This window comes from Musca vetustissima, unplaced genomic scaffold (assembly GCF_032173495.1).
Source record: "Musca vetustissima isolate MV318-11 ecotype Yass unplaced genomic scaffold, APGP_CSIRO_Mvet_v1 utg47622, whole genome shotgun sequence".
Taxonomy (NCBI): domain Eukaryota; kingdom Metazoa; phylum Arthropoda; class Insecta; order Diptera; family Muscidae; genus Musca; species Musca vetustissima.
Window position 1 is genome coordinate 1 of NW_026884473.1, and position 18809 is coordinate 18809.

Genomic DNA, 18809 nt, shown 5'->3' on the forward strand with positions numbered 1-18809 from the left:
TCAAGGACTCACACATGGTGGTGGAATATTTTTTTTTTAAAGAATATTTTTCAAGGACTCACACATGGCGTGAATTTTTTAAAGAATATTTTTATGGCGTAGATGATGATAGATACCAAGCAACGGCTCTGATTGGGTTTAACATGGCCTAGGCTTATCTTGGTCCCACTTTCATCTCAATTGTGGAGACTGACCTCCCAGGATGTCACCTGGGGGAACTATTTTCATCATCCATTGAAATAGAGAGCTGATATGTGCCGCGAGTTCATCCATAAAAAATGGGGTTTGGCGTCTGGTTAGCTGTCCACACTCGGAAAACCGAAACTACTATGAAAAAGCAACGAAAAAGAAAACCAAACCCCCAATATTGAAGATCCCCGCAAACGTATAAAGCACAACGATCTGCGAATCTGCACTTGGAACCTACGCACGTTGTACAGAACAGGCGCAGTTTCCGCCTTGGCGGATGTACTCGAGAAGTACAAAGCCGATATTATTGCCTTACAGGAAATGTGATGGAAGGAGACAGGCGTAAGTAAATCAGACGATTACGCCCTGTATTAAAGCTGCCATGAAACGAGACGTGTATTTGGCTGCGGATTTATGGTCAATCGGAGAATAAAACACCCCGTCTCCAGATTCACTCCAGTAGATGAGCGAATTGCTATAATCCGTATAAAAACGCCCATGCTCCGTCCGAAGACGAAGATGAGCAGACCAATGACATTTTTTAGGAGCGCCTAGAAACTGCATATGGTCGCTGCCCTGGCCATGGCATTAAAATTCTGCTAGGAGATTTTAATGCAAAAGTCGGAAGGGAAAATATTTTTGTTTCTACTGTCGGAAAATTCAGCCTCCACGAAGAAACATCCGACAACGGCATGAGGGTGATGGAAATGCGATGGAAAGGGACTGGCGTAAGTAAATAAGATGATTACGTCCTGTGTTATAGCTGCCATGAAACGAGACATGACTTTGCGGATTTATGGTTAAGAGGAGAATAAAGGACCTCGTCTCCAAATTCACTCCAGTAGATGAGCGAATTGATATGATCCGCATATTAGCGCCCATGCACCGACCGAAGACGAAGATGAGCAGACCAAAGACATTGTTACGAGAGCCTAGAAACAGCATATAACCGCTGCCCTGGTCATGACATTAAAATTCTGCTAGGAGATTTTAATGGAGAAATCGGAAGGGAAAATATTTTTGGTACTACTGTCGGAAAATTCAGCCTCCACGAAGAAACTTCCGACAACGGCATGAGGTTGATTAACTTCGCAGCAGCAAAAAAACATGGTAGTCAGCAGCACCAGATTCAAGCATCTCGATAAACACAAGGCCACCTGGATTTCTCCTGTTGAAGCAACGAGAAATCACATTGACCATGTTGTGATAGACGGAAGGCATTCGTCCAGTGTTTTAGACGTTCGATCGATACGAGGAACGAATATCAATTCGCACCATTACCTTGTAGCAGCCAATGTTCGCACCCGTCTTCATGTAGCAGCAAAGGTGCGATCTACTGTGTCAACTATAGAGGAATAAGTTTCCTTCTCATCGCTTATCATGTGCTATACAGCGTACTGTGTGAACGACTGAAGCCAACGGTCAACGACATTATTGGACCATACCAATGCGGCATCGACACATTCCTCCTATTCGTCGACTATAAAGCCGCATTCGCATTCCGTTCAGAGGCCATGTCTGCTTTTGGCATTACTGCAAAATGAATTCGGCTATGCAGGGTAACTTTAACTGGCACAAGATCAGCAGTTAAAGTAGGAAAGGAGCCCTTCAATACCGAACGAGGATTCACACAAGGTGACAGTTTGTCGTGTAACCTTTTTAACATCCTGTTGGAAAAGGTCATTCGAGAGGCAAAGGTGAACAGAAATAACACCAAACAACACATGTAACTCGCCTACGCCGATGACATCGATATAATGGGTCGAACATTGAGAGCGGTAACGTCCACCACAAATTGAGAAGGAGTCTGCCAAAGTGGGTCTGGCCGTAAACGGCGAGAAAACTAAGCTGATGAATGAAAACGCACAAGACGTCCAGTAGGCACGGACCAACTGTGGAACTTGAGAATTACAGCTTTGAGGTAGTGAAAGATTTTATATATCCTGGTACCGCCATAAACAAAACTAAAAACATCAGTTTAGAAATTCGGAGAAGGATAGTGTTGGCAAACAGCTGCTAATATGGTCTGAGTAAGCAACTCATAAGCAAGACCACCTCCCGCCACACTCTACAAGACGCTGATACTACCCGTGCTATTATATGGATCTGAAGCATGGGTAGTTACGCAAGCAGATGAGGCAGCTCTTGGAGTGTTTGAGAGAAAAATTCTCCAAAGGATCTATGGGCCGACCTGCGTTGACGGTGAATATCGCAGTCGAATTAGCCATGAGCGGTACCAGCTATTCTCAGACATCGGCATTGTTAGACGTATTGAGCTGCAGCGAATGATCCTCACAAGGAGTGGATTTTTTTTTTAAATATATTTTTTAATGGCGTGGATTTTTTTGAAAAATATAGTTTAAGAAACACGATAAATTTAAATTTGTATATATAGTGTTTTCATTTGTTTCTTGCAGTTGCCATTCCTTTCCTCGAACACCCTTTAATAATTATCATTATCATACATTTTCCCTCCTAAGTGTCCTGCTAATGATGCTTGATGATTGCCGGGGAAGGTAGACGGCTATTAGCAATTCCAATGCTGTAATACTACAACGACTTGGGTGTTCTTTTCGTGGCTACTCACTTGCTTTCGTCCAATATGTCCAACCCATCGCATCTCTCCGCAGTTCGGCAAATGCCTCGTAATAAAACAAAAGATGTATGTCAGTTGGATTTCAGCCAAATGATAATTGATGTCGTCGTTCTTGTCAAGAGCTTAAATTACATTATGTTCACGACATTGATTGCAATTGACTCTCCTGCTGTGAGAGGCGGCGTGGTGCTATGGGCTGCGCATTGCGACTTCTACTATCACTCTAGTTATTAGGATTATAACGATTTGACCATCTTTCAAAAATCTCTTGTTTCACACACACACACGATAGTCAGTTGCAGGTTTGAAGGATTGCTGAAACGTTTACGTATCTCATTATTGTTTTAAGATTTGCGAAATGTGGTCTTCCTGTATTTCAAAAATTGTGGTTGAAATTTTTGGCGTTATGGGTGTATGATTGAATTGACTACAACATGATGAGCCATTAGTGTCTTTGCCAAAAATGGCGATAATGTCATTTGAAACATTTCTTAATGTAGCAGCCGCAGGGATTTTGGCTAGAATCAAATACACACTTGGCTAATAGTAGGCTGATACAACATGAAGGCATAAGATTTAAGTGTCAGGAAGTGATTTGTGGCACGTGGATATAGAATGACATATGACCATTATCACTTATGTGTCAGGTTTACTATAATTACAAATGATATAAATGTTAGGATTTAAAATGGTTTAAGAAAATATTTTTTAAGGGGTCAATAAAAGGCGTGCATTTATAAAGAATATTTTCTAAGGAGTCAATACAATTACTTACTTAGCTGGCTTGTGACAGAACTTTCGTTCCATAAGCCGATCTTAGAAAAGATTTCCAGGCGCGTCGGTCTTCTGCGCAGTTTTTACAATTTGAACGACTATATTCGGCATTATTGCCTTAAACTTGATCTTTCCATCTTATTCGTGGCCTTACCCTTCTGTTTGAACCATCAGCTGGTTCGCTTTCATATGCCTTCTGCGCTGGGGTATCTTAATCCATTCTCACAACATGACCTAGCCAACGTAGTCGCTGCAACTCAATACGTCTAACAATGTCTGTGTCCGAGAATAGCTGGTACAACTCATGGTTCATTCGACGGCGATATTCACCGTCAACGCAGATCGGTCCATAGATCTTCCGTTGGTAGAATTTTGGACTTCATTCTGGCTCCTGTACATCTTGAGTTGCTCACGCTCACGTTTTTCTTGCTCTTCCTTTTTTTCAGAAAATACGTTTCTGCTCTCTCCCTTTCTCCCGATAGTTCTCCATCGTATTATGTGTTGCTACTGTCCTCAGGGTTGCGTGTTTCATATCAGTAGCATAACGACACTCCTGATCGTCCCACGGATGGTGGTCTTTGGTACCCAAGTGTTGCTTTTGCTGCAGTTTTTAGGGAGTGGGCAATTCTTTGCCATTGTGCTCCTATACTATTATCGGGACAAGCAGTTCGTCAAGCAGTTGGGTAAGTTGAGTGGAGTAGGCTTCTGCTATATGTTGTGTTTGCGGCTTTTCGACGTAAAATTTCCGTGTTACATTAGATCGCACCTTTGCTTCTACATTTAGCCGTGTGTGTACCTTGTCTGCCACAAGGTAATGGTCCGAATCGATATTCGTTCCTCGGATCGATCGGACGTCTAAAACACTGGATGAATGCCTTCCGTCTATCACAACATGATCGATTTGATGTTTCGTTGTTCAATCTGGAGAAATCCAAGTGGCCTTGTGTATATCGAGATGCGTAATCTGATGCTGGTAACTACCATGTTTCTTGCTGCCGCGAAGTCAAATAACCTCATGTTGGTGTCTGATGTTTCTTCATGGAGGCTGAATTTTCCGACGATGGAGCCAAAGATATTTTCCCTTCCGAGTTTTGCATTAAAATCTCCTAGCATAATATTAATGTCATGGCAAGGGCAGCGATCATATGCTGTTTCTAGGTGCTCATAAAATATGTCTTTGGTCTGCTCACCTTTGTCTTCGGAGCATGGGCGCAAATGAGACTGATGTAGAAGAATTTCGCTTTTATACGGATTATAGCAATTCGCTCATCTACTGGAGTGAATCTGGAGACGAGGTCGTTTATTCTCCTGTTAATCATAAATCCGCTACCAAATTCATGTTTCTTTTCATGGCAGCTATAACAACGGGCCGTAGTCATCTGATTTACTTACGTCAGTCCCTTTCCAACGCATTTCCTGTAAGGCAATACTACCGGCTTTGTACTTCTTGAGTACATCCGCCAAAGCGAACACTGCGCCTGTTCTGTACAACGTGCGCACTTTCCAAGTGCTGATTCGCAGATCCTGGACCTTTATACGTTTGCGGGGTCGTCAACATTAGGGGGGTTGGTTTTCTTTTTCTTTGCTTTTTCATAGTAGGTTGGGTCTATCTCGTTTTTTTTGTGCCTGTTACAAACATAACAGTTTGTAACAGGAAACGAGTAGACCCATAGTTCCTTTAGAGAATATGCATAGTCATCTATTTTTTAATCGATTTTTTTGGATTTTTCCCATTTGTGAAAGGACCTACACAAGGTGTTGATTTTTTAAAAAAATATTTGTAAAGCCATTTCTTAAATTCCACAATCTTTATTATGAATGATGTTTTCAATTTTATACCAATACATAGATTTTTAACATGTTCATTGACTTTTTCCGAAAGTATGAATAAATCGCATTCGATGAGACTTTTGTGCTTTTATTATTTTTAATCCTCTAATATGGCGATTTTCAACAGTGTTTTACACGATTATTAATGGAATCAAAACATCAAATTACTATTTAAATTGTTTGGCTTTTGTTCTGCTAAACTTTAACACCAGGTACATAATCCGCCTGGCGACTCGGGGGGCGTATGTGTAATGTAACGTACGAATTATTTAACATACATAAATCATACGCATCGGGGTTCAAATGTGAATTCTGGCAATAACACGAAATACACATTTGAAATAATATTGCCAGCGAATATACGAACACTCACACACACTCATATACACTAACAAAATACATGTTTGTAAAGCTAAATTGTTTGTTGTTGTTCGAAAACATTTTCGGATTTTTCACATCCTTAACGAAATGTAAAATGTTAAACATCAACGAGGGATTTAAACAAAAACAGCATAAAAGTTCACCAGCCAGCAGGCGCAATAGCTCGCCCGGTTTCTGGATATAAAACAACGTCACAATGTAAATAAATATGAAACAAACATGGGATTTATTTATTTATTTCGATTTCATGTGAAATGGGAAAGTGGAAAAAAATATAACAACTAACGATAAAATCCGAAAAGAAATTAAATTCACCAGAATCACATAATACGCGGGGGGATAATGGGAAATAACAACATTTAAATCCAATGTTGATATTAGAAACAGGAAATGAATAAAATATGAATCGAAAGGATTTTTGCTGATAGCAATATTGCAGTACGTGGAATAGGATATTCACTTTTCAATTTGTTATGTTTACTTGAGTTTATTTGTAAATACGGAAAATCAAAAATATTTATTGCAGATTGTTGAAAAAAATATTCTTTAAAAAATCCAAGCCTTGTTTGGCCCTGGAAAAACAAAACAAAACATCGAAGCCGTGTTTGGCCTTGGAAAATAAAATTCTTCAAAAATCCTCGCCTTGTTTGGCCCTGGAAAAATATTCTTCAAAAAATCTAAGCCTTGTTTGGCCCTGCAGAAAATATTCTTCAAAAAATCCACACCTTGTTTGGCCCTGGAAAAAATATTCTTCAAAAAATTCACGCCTTGTCCCTAAACTAGTAAGAAAAGTAGTAAAGTCGGACGGGGCCGATACCCTTCTAAATGTGAGTCGACTTTGATCAATCCATAAAGATGTTATTCGTTTGTTATAACGGGACAAAAGTATTTAAATCGACTTCAACAAATATCACTAGGACACTCTTTGGGCTATGAATATACTTCCAGAACTACGTAACAACGATATTCTGTACTCAAATTGGATGTTGTACAAAATTTAATATCAATCTGAGGAGCACCATTTACTTGAAATGGGACGAAAATATATACATGGAAGCTATATCCAAATATGAATCGATTTCAACGAAACTTGTCACAGGTTAGGTTATAATAATTTCAGTTTTTTTCCTATTAGCCATATATTGGTTCCTTGCGTCAATTGCTTAAAATCAATAGATAATATATATATATATATCTCAACCGATTTGTACGAAACTTGGTACACATCATTATGGACTCAATTCAGTACGCTATGCCATATTTCGTACAAATATGTAGGGACTTTGGAGCACCATTTACCTTAAATCGGACGAAAATATATATGGGAGCTATATCTAAATCTGGCTCAATTCAGTACGTTATGCTAAATTTCGTGCAAATCGAAAGATATATAGGGACTTTGGTGCACCATTTGCATAAAATTGGACGAAACTATGTGAGGGAGCCATATCTAAATGTGGATCGATTTTCACGAAACTTGGCAGACATCACATTAGGCTCAATTCAGTACGTTATGCTAAATTTCGTGCAAATCGAAAGATATATAGGGACTTTGGTGCATCATTTGCATAAAATCTGACGAAACAATGTATGGGAGCTATATCTAAATCTGGACCGATTTTCAAGAAACTTGGCAGACATCACATAAGGCTCAATTCAGTACGTTATGCTAAATTTCATGCACAACGAAAGATATATAGGGACTTTGGTGCATCATTTGCATAAAATCGGACGAAACTATATATAATGTGGACCGATTTTTACGAAAGTTGGCAAACATCGCATTAGGCTCAATTCAGTATGTTATGCCAAATTTGGTTCAAATCGAAAGCTATATGTGGACTTTGGTACACGATTTACATTAAATCGGATGAAAATATATGTGGGAGCTATATCTAAATCTGGACCGATTTTTCACAATTTCAATAGGGTTCGTATTTGGGCCAAATAAGTGACCTATGCCAAATTTCATCCATTTCGGATCATAAATGCGACATGTACTTTGTTTACAATTTAACATGGACAGACGGACGGACATGCATAAATCGACTTAGAAAGTGATTCTATGCATATTCTCAAAAAGGAATCATGTGTCTATCTCGTTTCCTTTTGGCTGTTACAAACATATGTACAATAACATAATACCCTGTACCACAGTGTGGTGAAGGGTATAAAAATCCATGGCTTGTAATGGTCTCTGAAAAATTATTCTTTAAAAAATCCATGTCTTGTAATGGTCCCTGAAAAATTATTCTTTAAAAAATCCACGCCTTTCAATGGTCCCTGAAAAAATATTCTTTAAAAATCAACGACTTGTGTGGGTCATTGGAAAATATTCTTTAGCCAATCTTTGCCTAGTGTGAGTCCTTAAGAATATTAATCTTTAAAACATAACAATTTTATTATTTTTTTACCAAGAAACCAATTCAATTTTAATCCCACCCCTTTTACGCATTTGTCCTTCCTTACTGTTGTGCTGAGACTCCATCCTCCATCTAAACAACAACTGCAACAAAGCAAATAATATTCATAAATCTTTTCTCAAAATTCAATTATTACAATTTATCTCTATGGAATAAATTGTAAATCGATAAAAATTAAATTGAGATCTGTGATAGGAAAATAAATGAGAGAATAAAAAATGTTTTTTTTGTCGATTAAAAATAAAAAGGGAATGAAAATGAGAAAAAATAAACTACATTCATTTAAATCCAACTGGCCATTGTGAAGCTTTAAAACTTATTGATTTAATTCTTCAGCATTTAAAATGCTATGCCAGTCTATTGCCAACCTCCTACTGCTAACTGTAAATCTAAGTACAAGTCGTAAGCTAGAAGTTTACTCTGTGCCTTAATGCCTCACATAAATAAAATGTGTCGATTGGAGGATATATCGATAGAAGAACAAGAAGAATGATTATGCAAAATTCCATGGCTGTGGATTTCCTGACCTCACGCACATTTCAAACAAATGTTGGCTGTAAAGCCTCAATGCCTAGGAAGCAAATAAATATCCTCAATAATGAAGTGTCGATATTTTAGTACCAGGAGAAAAATCATTGGCACTGAATGGACTTTAAAGGAATTAAAGAAATAAATGGACTGCAATAAAATTTTAAATAGGTGATTATGAATAACTAGAGGGCTATTGTAATCGATATTTATTATCTATTTTCAATAATTTTGTCATAATTAATGATCACGACATGGTAATCAATTTCAGGGATTAATACAAAGCATAGATTTTTTAAGGAATATTTTTTCAAGGACCCAAAAAAAGCGTAGATTTATTTAAGCATTTTTTCAGGAACCACTACTAGGCGTGGATTTTTTAAAGAATAATTTTTCAGGAACCATTACAAGACGTGGATTTTTTAAAGAATAATTTTTCAGGAACCACTACTAGGCGGGGTTTTTTTTAATTGAATTGAATTGAAAATAACCACACATCATAGCATACAAAATCCTCATTCTTCACATTCCACATATTCAAAACCGAATAGACAAAGAAGTGTTGCTCCCCTACGGTAATTTTCACACATGAAAAACTTGCAATGTTTTCCTTCTTTTAACCCTTACACTAACCTCAAATTTAATATTAATAATTTGATTTTAAATTATAATTATAAACACACACCTCAAAACTTCTCTGCAGGATAGCTAGAAGTTGACCGACGAACCCTACAAAAATAAGAAAACCGTACAAAAATATGACCACATTTAACCCGAAAAAAAAAATTCACAGGAGAGATGATTTAAGTATGCCATAGCAACAACAGCAACACAACAGAGTTGTGGCTCGGAGTAATGAGAAAATTTAGTTGTTGGCAATTTGGCAAAACAATGATAACGTTCAGACGGTAGGTTTGTTACTTCGTCCTGTCATTTGGTTTCATGGAGGGAGAGAGAAAAATAAATGTACGAACTAATCTCGTTTATTATTTAATAGTAATTTACGAAACAACAATGGCAATGACAGCAGCTTGGATAACAGCCAACACCCCCGCAACAGTCTCCCTCGCACTAAATGAGCAAGGTCCAAACGTAAAACAACACCATAATAATTATCAAATAGTCTAATGAAAGTTTCTGCAACCATAACAACAGAAACAAAAGCAACAAAGAATCCCAAAACAAGCGTCACTTAACTTGGTGTCTAGGAAAGACAGGCATACATACACACATACATTCGAGAGGAAACCAAATACCTGACAGGAAAAAAAAACAGTATTTCAGAGCAAATTAATTTCTTGGAAACTTTTTCTTGCACCGGCAAAGGTAAACTTTAAAAATGAGTAAGGAATTTAAGCTTCGAATAAATAAGAGACGAAAAAATGACTATGGATTAACCATCATCCATAGGCATGGATTTTTTAACGGATATTTTTTCAAGGCCTCAAACAAGGCGTGTATTTTTTTATTAATGAATATTTTTCTAAGGCGTGAATTAAAAAAAATATGTTTTTTTTAAAACTTATGGCGTGAATTAAAAAAAATATATATTTTTTAAGAACCTATGGCGTGAATTAAAAAAAATATATATTTTTTAAGAACCTATGGCGTGAATTAAAATAAAAAACATATACATAACCTGACACAAGGCGTGGATTTTTTAAAGAATATTTTTCAAGGTCTCACAAAAGGCGTGGATGCTCAGCGGCATATACGAGAAGAGAATTAATTAAACAAACCCCTTAATGATTTATGCCTGTGAAAACTCCTTTTTCCCATCCTCCAATTTTAAAACTTAATTTAAATTTTTCTCTGGGTTAAAGTGTTTCACGTGTATCGCATTACCTCAATAAATAATGTGAAATTTATATGGCAAGTGTAAACTGAACCCTTTTGTATTTCATTTAAATCAACACACATACAAACACACACACCCAATGTAATACAAATATCTACTTTATTTACACAATCTCTAGCCTAGCCTTCACCCTAATTTATTTTGTAAATTTGAAAAAGCATTTCATTTCTGACCCCTACTGTAATAGGGCTATGACAGAGCCGGTGTACGTGTGCAACCATTGTATTCATCTTACTTGCGTAAATTAGTCTAGGTTTTCGGTGGCATTTTCCGAAAATGTTGGCAGCACAATTTTGGCACACCACCACAGCAACAACAATAAATGAATGCGAACAAAAACTGGACTTATGAGGATCCGGAGGATAGGATGTCCGGAGGATATTTTACCATCTCGACGTAAACTTCTTTGTTTACATTGAAAAACTAGTGCCGAGAAGCGAACAAATAAACGTTTACGTCTAAGCAAGCAATCGGGACAATGAGAATAATAAATAATAGTGGGTATGTGTGTATGAGTGTTTTTGGAAAGTCTGAAAGGCATAGCAAGCAAAGGACAAATATAAACCAAGCACACCGAAACAAAGACAACACCATCAAGTACAGAGAAAGAAACAAACAACAAAGGCGAACCAACCGACACATTTTTGTGGTTAGCCATAGCAAAGAAAAAATGTTCAAACAAAACAATGAGATAAATGAAATTTCAGACAACCAAAAAAACAAAAGTAAGGAGGTATGTCCTGTGAAAAGGCTCACGTAAAGTTTTGAAAGTGAATGTGTTATTGTTATTGTTGTTGCAACACACAAGCTCTTCTGGTATTGTGTCTGTCTGTGTGTGTGTGTGTGTGTGTGCATACAGCCGTTTTGAGTGTCCTTCAGAAAATATTCTTTAAAAACTCCGAATATTCTTTAAAAAATCCACGCCTTGTATAGGTCCTTCAGAAAATATTCTTTAAAAAATCCACGCCTTGTATAGGTCCTTCAGAAAATATTCTTTAAAAAATCCACGCCTTGTATAGGTCCTTCAGAAAATATTCTTTAAAAAATCCACGCCTTGTATTGGTCCTTCAGAAAATATTCTTTAAAAAATCCACGCCTTGTATTGGTTCTCTAGAAAATATTCCTTAAAAAAACCACGCCTTGTAATGGTCCCTCAGAAAATATTTTTTAAAAAATCCACGCCTTGTAATGGTCCTTCAGAAAATATTCTTTAAAAAATCCACGCCTTGTCCTTCAGAAAATATTCTTTAAAAAATCCACGCCTTGTCCTTCAGAAAATATTCTTTAAAAACTCCACGCCTTGTATAGGCCCTTCAGAAAATATTCTTTAAAAAATCCACGCCTTGTATGAGTCCTTCAGAAAATATTCTTTAAAAAATCCACGCCTTGTATGAGTCCTTCAGAAAATATTCTTTAAAAAATCCACGCCTTGTATGAGTCCTTCAGAAAATATTCTTTAAAAAATCCACGCCTTGTCCTTCAGAAAATATTCTTTAAAAAATCCACGCCTTGTATAGGTCCTTCAGAAAATATTCTTTAAAAAATCCACGCCTTGTCCTTCAGAAAATATTCTTTAAAAAATCCACGCCTTGTCCTTCAGAAAATATTCTTTAAAAAATCCACGCCTTGTCCTTCAGAAAATATTCTTTAAAAAATCCACGCCTTGTCCTTCAGAAAATATTCTTTAAAAAATCCACGCCTTGTCCTTCAGAAAATATTCTTTAAAAAATCCACGCCTTGTCCTTCAGAAAATATTCTTTAAAAAATCCACGCCTTTTAAAAAATCCTTCAGAAAATATTCTTTAATCCACGCCTTGTATGTCCTTCAGAAAATATTCTTTAAAAAATCCACGCCTTGTATGTCCTTCAGAAAATATTCTTTGTGTCCTTCAGAAAATATTCTTTAAAAAATTGTCCTTCAGAAAATTTGTGTATTACCCTGTAACTAGCTTAAGTTTGCAACATGTTTTTGTTATCCTTTGTGTTGTTTTTGTGTGGAATACAACTTTTTTCTCGGGTTAGGTGGTTATAACATCATTGTGTAGCAACCATATGTGGTTTGTTCAGGACAAACAATTTTCCGAAAATTAGAAAAGCATATCACACAACACCAGAAGAAGCTATTCACTTAGGGACACACACACCTACAGACATAGATGCCAAATTGCCAAGTGCTGGTCGAATAGGTAATCATTAGGAGAGCAAAATTATATGAAATAAAATCCTAGGAATGTTGTGCAAGTTTGATTCTGTTGGCATATTTTCAATAGCAAATTATGACGCCAGTGCATCCACACAAAGAAAAGTTATGCGTTTGTAATAATTTGGTGAAATATAGTTCAAGTGTATTGGCATCCTAGTGTTATGGAAACGAAATTCAAAAGAATTGAAATTTTCCGAGAAAATAAATTTTAAAATTCTCTAGCAAATATCCGGTCAATTGTATCGGCAATAATCTGCTGTCTCGAATATAAATTACTTTTTCTATTCGTATAGAATTCAAAGCTTTGCGCCTGAGATTTTGTTCGATACGTTTAACATAGAGAACGGAGATCATTGAATCTTAACGTATCAAAAAACTTTTCTATTCTTCCCTCTCACCTACTGATATCAGGTTGAAAACAAAATCGAAAGTTCATGAAATAAATTGAACAGTTTCTATGTCCATACGTCCATCCCAGAGACAGGACAATAACCCCAAAAAATCCCAATAAACCAATAGCCATAAAATGTCTAGCAGCATTAAAGATAACATTTGAACCAGTCGGACGGTTGTTTACAAAATACTGATGTCAAAAAGTCATAAAAATGGATTACATGTTAAGGATATTTGATGGAGAAAGTGTGAAAGTACTTAAAGTCCTTCGTAAACTTTTGCCATTAAATTAAAAGGATGAAAACAAAAGAGGCCAATAGAGCGAGGATGTGTTAAAGAATATTTTTTAGGGACTAATACAATAATATATTTTTAAAGAATATTTTTTCGGGATCCATACAGGCGGTGGATTTTTTAAAGACTATTTTTTTAGGGACTCAAACAAGGCGTGGATTTTTTAAAGAATATTTTTTTCGGGATCCATACAGGCGGTGGATTTTTTAAAGAATACTTTTTTCGGGATCCATACAGGCGGTGGATTTTTTAAAGACTATTTTTTAGGGACTCAAACAAGGCGTAGATTTTTAAAAGAATATTTTTTTCAGGGGCTCGCTCAAGGCGTGGATTTTTTAAAGAATATTTTTTTCAGGGGCTCACACAAGGCGTGGATTTTTTAAAGAATATTTGTTTCAGGGACTCAAACAAGGTGTGGATTTTTTAAAGAATATTTTTTCAGGAACTCAAACAAGGCGTGAATTTTTTAAAGAATATTTTTCAGGGACTCAAAGAAGGCGTGGATTTTTTAAAAAATATTCAGGGACTCAAAGAAGGCGTGGATTTAAAAAAAAATTCAGGGACTCAAACAAGGCGTGGATTTTTAAAAAAAAAATTCAGGGACTCAAACTAGGCGTGGATTTAAAAAAAATTTCAGGGACTCATACAAGGCGTGGATCTTTTTAAAGAATATTTTTTCAGGGATTCAAACAAGGCGTGGATTTTTTAAAAAAAATTTCAGGGACTCAAACAAGGCGTGGATTTTTTAAAAAAAATTTCAGGGATTCAAACAAGGCGTGGATTTTTTAAAAAAAAATTTCAGGGACTCAAACAAGGCGTGGATTGTTTAAAGAATATTTTTTAAGGAATCCCAAAAGTGGTGGATTTTTAAAAGAATATTTTTTCAGGGACTCACAAAAGGAGTGGATTTTTATGAGTAGTAGCAGGTTTGTACTCGTCTTAATATAGCAGCAAAGGTGCCATATAATGTTAATCGGAAACGACGTCGAAAAGCTGCAAACATATCAAGTAGCAGAAACCTACTCTGCTCAGCATAACCATCTGCTTTAAGAAAACACTCCTTGTCCCGATAATAATATAGAACACCACGGCAAAAATGCCCAATCCCTGCAAACTGCAGCAACTTGGTTGCAAATACCACCATCAAGGAACCGGTAGTAGACGGTATTTCACGTCCCTATTGTCGGAGTTGTGTTAATGTTTTCAACCAGCAATAATCGCACCTCAGTAGAACTTCATTGGTTACGATATCGCCTCTGCTCAGAGGCAGTAGTAATACGTAATATGGGAGAGAATTATCGGGAGAAAAGGAGAGAGGGGAAAAAGAGAGAGGAGAAGCATAATTACGGAAAGAACAAGGAAAACGTGAACCGGAACAAATCGAGGTGCACAGGTGTCACAACGAAGTCCGGAAATTTTACCAACGATTAAAACACCAAACCGAAGGGTTTGATGCAGGTATATCCTTCTGTAGAGATGAATATGGAATCTTGGAACAGATATTGTGTTAACGATCTGGAGGAAAATTTTGCACAACTTTTGGTATCAAATAGAAAGAAATAGAAGAAGATACCCCAGAACCAATAAGATATGACGGTATAGAATGTATACCATCCAGTTATTATGAGGTCAGAATAGCGATGAATCGACTGAAGAAAACTAAAGCAAAAGGTACCGTACTATTCTAGTCCGGCGGTTAGATGCCGTTTAGGATCATGCATCAGCTGATTAGTACAAGTCGTCTTGAGGAATGTATGCCCAATGATTGGAACCTCAGCATTCTGTGTCCCGTGCATAAAAAAAGGAGACAAGATGATATGTACGGCTTCTGGAAAATCCACTATGGACAAGATTTTTACACTGCGCCAAATCCTGGAAAAGACTCACGAAAAACACATCGAGACATTCCACCTATTCGTCGACTATAAAGCCGCATTCGAAAGCCCAATCGGTTCAGAGGCCATGTCTGTGTTCAACTTTCCTGCAAAATTAATACAGATATTCAGGATATCTTTAACTGGCAGAAGGTCAGCAGCGGAAAGGACCTCTCGGAGCCCTTCAATACCGAACGAGGGTTGAAACAAGGTGACAGCCTCTCGTGTGACGTTTTTAATATCCTTCTGGAAAAGGTCACACGAGATGTATATGAACAGAAATAACACTCTGTACACCAAACTTCATCTGTTACTCGCCGACGACATTTGTATATACCTCGGTAACCGCCATAAGTAACACTACCGTCATCAGTTTTGAAATTCGGATAAGTGTTGGCCAACAGATGCTACAATGGTCCAAGTAAGCAATTCAGAAACCTCTCGCCAGACCAATCTCACAATCTAAAAGACGCTAATACTACCCGTGGCGTTGTATGGATCTGAAGCATGGGTACTTACGTAAGTAGATGAGACAGCTCTTGGAGTGTTTGATAGAAAATCTTCAAACATTGGCATAGTCAGTCGTATCGAGCTGCAGCGACTACGTTGTCTAGGCCATGTCCCAGCTCAAAAGGCATATAAAAGCGAGCCTACTTATAATTCACGCAGAAGGCTAAGACCACAAATTTGATGGAAAGATCAATTGGAGGATGAAATATATGGTCTTTCAACTTGGAAAAACTGCACGCGAGATCGACGCACCTAGAAATTTATTTTATGGTTCGGATTATGGAACAAACGTTTTTTCTCCAGCCAGCTAAATTAGTGAGTAATTTCATATTAAAATTTGAGCAGATTTGGTACAGCCCCAAATAAAGGTTCCGCCCCATTTCGATATTATTGAGAGGCACAAATTAATATACCCTCCATATAAGCCTCAACAAATACAGGGTTGCCCATATTCGACGGACCCATCTGGCAACGCCATAACTTTTGACAGAGATGTCACATCGCTTAATGACATACCGCGTTTGAAGCGAGTGAGAGTGCGCCTTCTAAGAACACCATTAAGCGTTTATACGAAAAATTTTCGCCTGGTAAGGCTCTTTCTAATCCGAAGAGGCCATATAAAAGTCGACCAAGGCCATCGGCCGAGATTATCGCTGCCGTGCGAGACAGTGTTGAGAGGTCCCCAAGAACATCCCAAAAACGCCGTTCTCAGCAGTTGGGCATGGCTCTGTCCACTTTACAACGGATTATTCGCATTGATTTGCATTTGTTTCCGTACAAAATTCAATTGACGCAAAGAATGTTGTCTGCGGACAAGCCTCGTCGATTGGAATGGGCCCAAAGAGTCATCGAAATGGCCGAAGATGACGAGCAATTTTGGAACAAAATTATCATGTCCGATGAAGCCCATTTCACATTGAATGGGACCGTAAATAAGCAAAATGTTTTTACGCCACTGAAAATCCTCAGGAGATTCAAGAAGTGCCTCTTCATGACGAAAAAGTCACAGTTTGGTGCGGCGTTAGTGCGAAAACGGTCATTGGGCCGTTTTTCTTCCAAAATGAAAATGGCCATGATGTTACCATCAATCAGGAGCGTTATCGCGACATGATGACCAATTTTGTGATGCCAATTATTCATCGAAAGCGTATGAGGCAGTTCTGGTTTCAACAAGCCGGCGCTCCACCGCACACAAGTCGCCGGGCCGTTTGATGTCGAAAAGTGGTGATTTGGACTGGCCAGCGCGTTCGCCTGATTTGACGCCGCCTGACTTCTTCTTGTGGCGGCCATTTGAGAGATATCATATTCAAAAATTGATGTAAACAAATCTACTTGGAACAAATTAAATGATTAACATTACCATTGGAACAAATTAAATGATTAACATTTTTTGTCGAGTGTACAATTGAATTGTGCAAATATTTTGTTATTTTTGTTGTTGAATTGTTTTGCAATTCACGTTTACATTTAGGCGTGTTTTTTCCCCAAAATCAAGATTGTTGCAAAATTATAGCCGATGTTGTTACTTGCGGTTTTGTAGTTCTGTGTGTGAGTGTCTGTGCATTTTCACACAAAACAGTTGCTATTGCTTTGCAACGACTACAAAGCAAAAACAATTTCCTGCAGCAATGTGTTTCTGGGCCATGGGCAGAATAAACGAGAGAGTGTGTTTGTGTGAGGTTTGTCCCACAATGCAATTGTCAAACAAACTAAACAGAATAATGACATGAACGATCACGGTTGTGTGTGTGTGTTTGCGTTTGTTGCTCCGTGCATCCAACTTGTTTAGCCAATATGGGGAAAAAAACTATCTTAAAATGATGGCTATACACGCGGAACGTGTTTATACCCCACCCCACACTGCGGCAGAAACGATGTCTATAACGAAGGCTGGTTACTTTTGAGGATCATAGGCAGAGAATAACTTTTTGACAGAATACAAATTTTGTACATAGTATGAAATGAAGCCTAGAAGTATGCTACTCACTTACTTAGCTGACTTGAGACTGAACGATTGTTTCATAAGCCGAGCTAAAAAAAGAATTTCAAGCGCGTCGGTTTTATGCGTATCTCCACCAATTTGAAAGACCACGTTCCAAGATGTGGTTTTCTACTTGGTCTTTCCATCTAATTCGTGGCCTCCCTCTTCTGCGTGAACCATCAGTAGGCTCGCTTTTATGTGCCTTTTGAGCTGGGGCATTCTCATGCATTCGCACAACATGGTGTAGCCACTGTGTCGCTATCGCTCGATACAACTGACTATGTCGATGTCAGCGTATAGATTGTTAAGCTCGTGGTTCATTCGACGCCGATATTCACTGTCGACTCAGATCGGCCTGTAGATCTTTCGGAGAATTTTTCTCTCAAACACTGCAAAAGCTGCCTCATCTGCTTGCGCAATCCAAATGCCTCATCTGCGTGTTTCAGATCCATATAACATCACGGGCAGTACCAGCGTCTTGTAGAGTGTGAGTTTGGTATGGCGAGAGGTGGCCTTGCTCATGAATTGCTTACTCAGACCATTATAGCATATGTTGCCAACACTATTCACCTCCGGATTTCAAAGTTTAGTTTTGTTTGTGGCGGTACCGAGGTATATAAAATCTTTGGTTACCTCGAAGCTGTAGTTTTCAAGTTCCACAGTTCCAAGTCTACTGCCTCGCCATTTACTGCCAGACCGACTTTGACATACTCCTTCTCAATTAGTTCAATGGTGGCTGTTACCGCTCGCAATGTTCGACCCATTAAATCGATGTCATCGACGTAGGCGATTTTGGTTTACAGAGTGTCACTTCTGTTCACATTTGCGTCTCGTATGACCTTTTCCAGCAGGATTTTAAAAGATCACACGACAAACTCTCACATTGTCTGAATCCTCGTCCGGTTTGGAGTTATGTTGAATAGCCGTATTAATTTTTCAGGAATGTCCAACGCAGACCTCTGAATGGATAGGGAT

At 37.8% G+C, this 18809-nt stretch overlaps 1 pseudogene; it reads right to left on the bottom strand.

Annotated features, from left to right (window-relative positions):
- Positions 1-14579: 14579 nt before the first annotated feature.
- LOC133331478 (U4 spliceosomal RNA) lies at positions 14580-14737 on the bottom strand (annotated as a pseudogene).
- Positions 14738-18809: the final 4072 nt, after the last annotated feature.